This window comes from Mastomys coucha, unplaced genomic scaffold (genome assembly GCF_008632895.1).
Source record: "Mastomys coucha isolate ucsf_1 unplaced genomic scaffold, UCSF_Mcou_1 pScaffold11, whole genome shotgun sequence".
NCBI lineage: Eukaryota > Metazoa > Chordata > Mammalia > Rodentia > Muridae > Mastomys > Mastomys coucha.
In genome coordinates this window covers 15161108-15167929 of record NW_022196893.1, presented here as the reverse complement: position 1 = coordinate 15167929, position 6822 = coordinate 15161108, and the positions used below count along the sequence as shown (strand labels likewise).

General features: G+C 48.1%; 1 pseudogene; it reads left to right on the top strand.

Annotated features, from left to right (window-relative positions):
• The first annotated feature begins 4767 nt into the window (after window positions 1-4767).
• LOC116077092 lies at window positions 4768-5453 on the top strand (annotated as a pseudogene).
• The last annotated feature ends 1369 nt before the right edge of the window (window positions 5454-6822 follow it).

Below are 6822 nucleotides of genomic sequence, written 5' to 3'. Positions count from 1 at the left end.
GGGTGGTGATGGTCCTTCAGTGACATGAAGGAACTCAGCACTGATGAGCCACACAGTGAGAGACGGCCCATCATGGACCATCCAGACGAGGAGACAGCCTGGGTGTTTAAGCCGTGGCTTCACAAGCATAAGGACCTGAGTTCAAACCTGCCTTAGGGTTTCCATTGTTGTGGTAAAACTACTGTGACCAAAAGCAACTTGAGGAGGAAAGGGTGTGTTTCAGCTTAGGGCTTAGAGTCCATCACTCGGGAAAGTCAAGGTAGGAACCCAAGAACTCAACCAGAGACCATAGAGGGACACAGCTGGTATGCTTGGTCCCCATGGCTTGCTCAGCTTGCTTTCCTATAGCAGCGCTCAGATATACTAGCCCAGGGGCGGCACTGCCCACAGTAAGCTGTGCCCACCACATCAATCATCATTAAGAAAATGTCCCACAGGCTTGTCCACGGGCCACTCTGGTGGGTGTATTTTTCTCAACTGAGGTCCCCTCTTCCCGGATTATTCTAGCTTGTGTCAAGCTGACAAAACTAGCCAGCACAGAACCCTGAGAATCTATTTTCAAAGGCTGGTGCAGTGCTGGACATTTATAACATTAGCACTGAGGAATAGAGGCAAGCAGATCTCTAGGCTCACTGGCCAGCCAGTCTAGCCTACCTGCTGAGACCTAGGCCATTAAAAGACTGTCTAGCCAGGTGGTAATGGTGCACGCCTTCAATCCCAGCACTCGAGAGGCAGAAGCAGACGGATCTCTGAGTTCGAGGCCAGCCTGGTCTACAGAGTGAGTTCCGGGACAGCCAAGGCTACACAGAGAAACCCTGTCTTGAAAATTAGACAAACAAATAAAGGCAGCAATATGACAAAAAGAGACTCTGTCTATGAAAATAAAATAAAAAGTAAGAAAGAAACAGCAACTGAAGAAAGGTATCCACGGATGTCCTTAGGCATGCATATGTACACACAACACACAGCTGAGCTGGAACAGTGGCCCTTGTTGGGGAGGGGTGGGAACTGTAGAGAATGGAGGACCTAACCAACACCCCCTCCTCCAGGGAGGCAGAAGTGGTGAAGTCTGCCGCGGGAGGTCAGGACCCAGATAGGGAAATGGGGATTAGAGATTGAAATCAACAAGACCCCCCCCTCATAAACAGGGGACCCCCCCCCATAATCTGTGGGAACTGCAGGGAGAAGCCCAAGGCCAGCAAACACTGCCCTTCATCACATGGGTCAGGGGAGAGATCTCTCTGGAATGCTCGGCTGGGGAAAGAAGGCAAACAGAAATGGCACAGTCTCAGAGCTCAGGCAGCCTAGCCTCAACCACAGGGAGGGTGCTGAGGTGTGCTGAGGTCAGTCCTGCCTCAGTGGTGAGACCAATGTGCTCTTGACCCACCAAACAGACTCCTGGTATGCCTCCAGAGACCAGATGAGGAAGGCTGAGGGTGGGACTCGGTGCTAGGGTACTTCCCTGGCAAGTGGTGCTCTTGAGACCAGCCCCCCCCCACATCCAAAGGCTAGCTGTTCCACTGTTTTTATTCACTGAGCCATCTCTCAAGCCCCAAGAAATATTGTAAAAGAAACTCAGTGCTCGGCGACATAAAATCCATGATGTACATTTTTGCTGGGCGTGCAATTTTGTTTGACAAGGCAGCCATAAATCATAATCAGAAGAATCGATCAAAGGAGAGAAGCCCAGAAACATCCCAGATGACAGATCAGTAGATGGAAGAGTTTAAACACCTGCATAAATAGGCCTCGGGTGCATCGGAGGGAGAAGAAAGTGTGAGCGTGGTGGGAACTGGGGGATATTTTAAATGACCTAAATGGATGCCCAGAACGACAGAGCTCAACATCTCAGGTTGGATAAAAGTGGGGATAAAAGTGGTAGCGACTCCACTGAGGTGCGATGGATCGACGGACTTGAAACCAGGAGAGAGACTGAAACACCATGGAGGCTACAGTACAGATGGAGCCCTGGCCCAGCGGGGGTGGGCGAGCCCCTGCCTTTGATCCCCAACACTGGAAAAAAAGGAAAACCCAAAAATACAGCATCCGAATATGAGAAGATCCAAAGCCACTCGACCTGGCATTGAGGAAGAATCAGCGGAGGTGACAGAAAACGGTTGTTTGCAGGAATAATGGCCAAAACCCTCCCAGATTTCATTAAAAAAAAAAAAATTACAACCCTACAGAACCAAAGTTCTCCACAGACTCAAAACACAAGAGGAACGCACAAACTTACGCCAAGACTCTTCAGGGTCACATGACTAAAAAACAGGATACAACAAAAACCACACAAAACTGGCAAACAGACACAGCCAGCGAATCAAAGAGGAGGAATGGCCGCCTTCTTGCTGTGAAGTTTAAAAGTTGGAAGATACCAAAAGAAAATGCTGCAAAAACAATTTAAAGAAAGAGAAGCAGCAAAGGATGCTGAAGGGCAAAGAGGTGAAAATAAATACTAAACAAACAAGCAAATGGAGAGACACTCTTCCAGAGGACCCGAGTTCTGTTCTCAGCGTCTCAGTATCTCAGTAGTGCAGTTCACAAGGGCCTGTGAATCCAGCTCCAGGGGATCTGCTGTCTTCTTCTAGCTGCCACAGGCACTGCCCTCATATGCACATATCCATACACAGACATACAGGCATACATACCCATAATTTAAAAATAAAGCAAACCTTAAAAATAAATAAAAAGAGTAAAAGAAACCCTGCCCATTTGGAATTTCACACCCAGAGATGTGTTTCTTTAAAATGAATCCATTCCTGAAGGTACAGACCCCCACAACAGGCTGGCTCTGTGGCAAAGGCTGATAGCAGCTGCTCTGCTCCGGGCTGGGTTTGTCCCCTGAAGCTCACAGGCTAGAAACGTAATCTCCCATGCAGGCGTTGGAAGAGGAGCCTAACAGGAAGCTCCAGGTCACTGGGGTCCACCTCCATGAGCACATGCACCCCATTATAAAAGGGCTGGAGGCTGCCTCTCCGAGGTCCGTTCCTCTCTTTACCCACCTGCCTTTCACCATGGATGAGATAAGACCCAGGAGTATAGCCCCTTCATCCTGAGTCCCCCAGCCTCCAGAACTCTAAGAAACAAACCTACATTCTTGATAAATCACCCAACCTCAAGTCTTCTGTGATAGCAACAGAAAATGAATATACACCACCACACGTGGGATTTTTATACAGGACCTGGGAACCGAACTCAGGTCCTTGCAATTACAAAGACCCTACTTTAGCAACTATGTCATCCTCACATTTCCAAGTTAGGGGGTGTGACATGAAATGGTCTTGGTTTGTTGGAGGGTCATAATCCCATAGCAAGTGTTTTTATAGGAGACCCAGGAAGAGGGTCCAGAGAAAGAACCAGAGGGTGAGAGTTAGGGGTATAAGCAGGCAGATCTCTGAGTTTGAGTCCAGACTGGTCTATATTGTGAGTTCCACAAATAGTGGGATCTTGTCAAGAGAGAGAAAGAGAGAGAAAGAGAGAGAAAGAGAGAGAGAGAGAGACAGAGACGGAGACAGAGACAAAGAGAGAGAGAGAGAGAGAGAGAGAGAGAGAGAGAGAGAGAGAGAGAAGCAGGCAGGCAGGCAGGCAAGAAGAAGAAACAAGTGGCTGTGGGCAGGTATGGAAATGATATGGCCACAAGCCTAGAGATGCCAGCAGCTATCAAGAGATGAAAAAGGCAAGGGACAGATGTCCTTGATCACATACTGGCACCTTAACTCCAGGTTTCCAGCATTTAGAACCATGGAAGAGTGGCATAGATTTACACCAGACATGCCAAAAGATCAAGAAAGCTCCTAATCACCTGTAATTCTGGCTCCATAGGCTCTAACCCCCTTAGCTGGACCTTGTGGGCACCTGCACTCAGGCATTGTAAGGCATGCACAGACCTAAAATTAAATCTTTTAAAAGTGTACATGGGTAGACACCATAATCAAAAGGCAGGGTGTTGAGATCTAGGCATGATGGGGCACGGTGGTGATGGCAGCACACAGAGGTGGAGTCAGGGCAGTCAGCAATGCAAGGTCTTCCTGGGCTACACAGTGAGGCCAGAGGCCAGCCTGGGATGCACATCTGTGGTACACCTTCTCAGTTGTCAGCTTGACTACATCTGGAATCAACTAAAACCTAAATGGCTGGGCACTCCTGTTGGGGATTTTTTTTTCTTAATTAAATCAGTTTAAGAGGGAAGACTATCTTCTAATTGGAATCTTTGAGGTGAGAAGTTATACCTTTAATCCAGGTCTATTGAGGTGAGAAGACCCACCTCTGAATCTGGGCCACATCCTCTAGTAGCAGCCTATATAGAGGATGCTGAAGGACGAAGCTTTTGCTCTCTGTCTGCCTTCCCTTGCTCTTACTTTCAGTAGCAAGTTCATTCCTTGAGGCGTTAGAGCCTATTTCTTCAGAATTCTGGTATATATTGAAGACAAGCTGAGCCATCCAGCCTTAGGGACTGAACAGCTACTGGATTCTTAGATGTTCCATTTGTAGGCAGCCATTGTTGGAACTGGCTGGATTACAGCCTCTAAGCCATTCCAATAAATCCTCTTTCTACACACACACACACACACACACACACACACACACACACACACATGTATACATATATACATGTATATATATACAGAGAGAGAGAGACAGAGAGACAGAGAGAGAGAGATTCATTTTATAAGTTCTGTTCCTCTAGAGAAGCCTGACTAATACAAGATCACACCAGGAGGACATGAGAGCATGCGTGTTCCCGACCCACAAGAACCTACCACTGTGATGAACATCCTCAATGCTAGGCCCGAGGACCAGATGAACACACAACACTGCAACCTTCTCTGCCTGCCCAAGAAATACCAGATGAAGTACTATTTCTATCATGGCCTCTCTTGGCCCCAGTTTTCTTACATTGCTGAGGACAAGAATGGGAAGATTGTAGGGTACATCTTGGCCAAAATGGAAGAGGACCCAGATGATGTGCCTCACAGACATATTACCTCACTGACTGTGAAGTGCTCCCACTGGCACCTTGACATGGCTCAGAAGCTGATGGACAAGATCTCTTGAGCCTTGATAGAGAATTTCAATCCCAAATATGTCTCCCTGCATGTCAGGAAGAGTAACTGGGCCGCCTTGCCTCTCTATTCCAACACCCTCAACTTTCAGCCAGGGCCTGGTTCCTCTAGTCTCCTACCTGGAGACTTAGGCCCTGTCTCTTTCCATCCTCTTCCCTCTGGGCTCCCAGCAGTACCTGGAAAAGGGCAAGCACATGATGCTGGTGGCCATGAAGAAGAAAGACAGCGTGCTTCTGAGCTCAGGAGAGGACTGCATGAGAAGGGCCTGGCTGCTGAGGACAGTGGTGGGGACAGCAAGGACCTCAGTGAGGTCAGTGAGACCACAGAGAGCACAGGTGTCAAAGACAGCTCAGAGACCCCTGACTCTGCCTCCTAGAACTTGCCCCATCTTGTCCTAGCCTCACCCCATGTGTTTTTACAATAAATGTCACCTAGTGGCCTTGCAGGGGTTGGGTGCGGGGAGAGGAAGTGAAGTTGGGAGGTAGAGATAGGGGGTGGATCTGGGAGGAGGTGGGGGAGGGGTTGGATGAATATGATCAAAATACATTGTATTAAATTCTCAAAGTATTAATAAAATATTTTAAATTACAACAGAAAAAAAGGAGGAGGGAGGGAGAAGAAGATGAAGAAAAGATGGAGGAGGAGCAGAGGGTGACAGGATGGGGGAGGTTCCCAAGTCAGTAACCCAGATTCTCAGAGTTCTAAGCCATCGGCTGATCCCCATTTGACTGAAGGGTCAGCACAACTCCAATCAAAATCTCAAAGGCTGTTTTAAAAATAGAGAAGGACAAACGGATCCCAAGTTTATACCCAGATCAAATGAATTCAAAGGGCTCTCAGGATCCAACGCTGCTTCTCAAAGAGAGAAGAGAGCTGGGGAACGCACTGTTTGGCTTCATGACTTCATGGACTCCCCAGTAGCAAGGACACTGGTGCTGGCACTGTGGTGCACACTGCACTCACGATGAGCACAGCACAGCCCTGGGATGGAAGACACCCGTGGCAAACTGATTTTGCCCCGAGACACCGTAGAGATTTGGTGGGCAAAGGGGAGTCTTTACCACAGATTGAGCTGGAACAAGGAGGTCCCCACTGGGGAAAATTACAATTCAACCCTTGCCCTCTATGCAAAAATTAGCTCAGAATGCATCCAACACTATACACGAAGCTTAAAATGCAATCATTTTTCTATACTGGGTGGGGGGGAAGACAAATGGGGCTGGATAACCCTATAGCTAAAGTGCTTACTATTCTTCCAGAGGGTCAGATTCCCCAGCCCCAGGGGATCCAACACGCAATTATTTTTTATGGTGAATTATTTAAGCAAGCACTTTACCAAGGATGATACGGAAGTGGGTGGCCGGGAGTGAGAAAGAGAAGACAGTGCCTGAGGTGCATGCTGCCCCGACCCGACCCGTGCTATGTGGAGGCAAGTTTACCCTGATTAAACTCAGATGAAGCCATGAAAATGGGGTCCCCAGAAGAAGGTGGGGCAATAGCAGAGTGGTAACCTCTCTTTCTCTCCTCTCTAACGGACCCCACACCATCCCTACCCACACCCTCATGATGACAGAAAGAGGAGCATCTCTGAGCCTGGAGGAGGGTCTTGGCAGTCACCATAGGAGCATCTGCCAGCTCATCCATCTTACAAGTCGCAGACACCATAACTGTTTCACAGACTACCTGGGATTTAAACTGCCTAGTCTGCTAGCATTTTGTTACAGTATCTAGAACTGATGGATACAGATTCTCAAAAAAA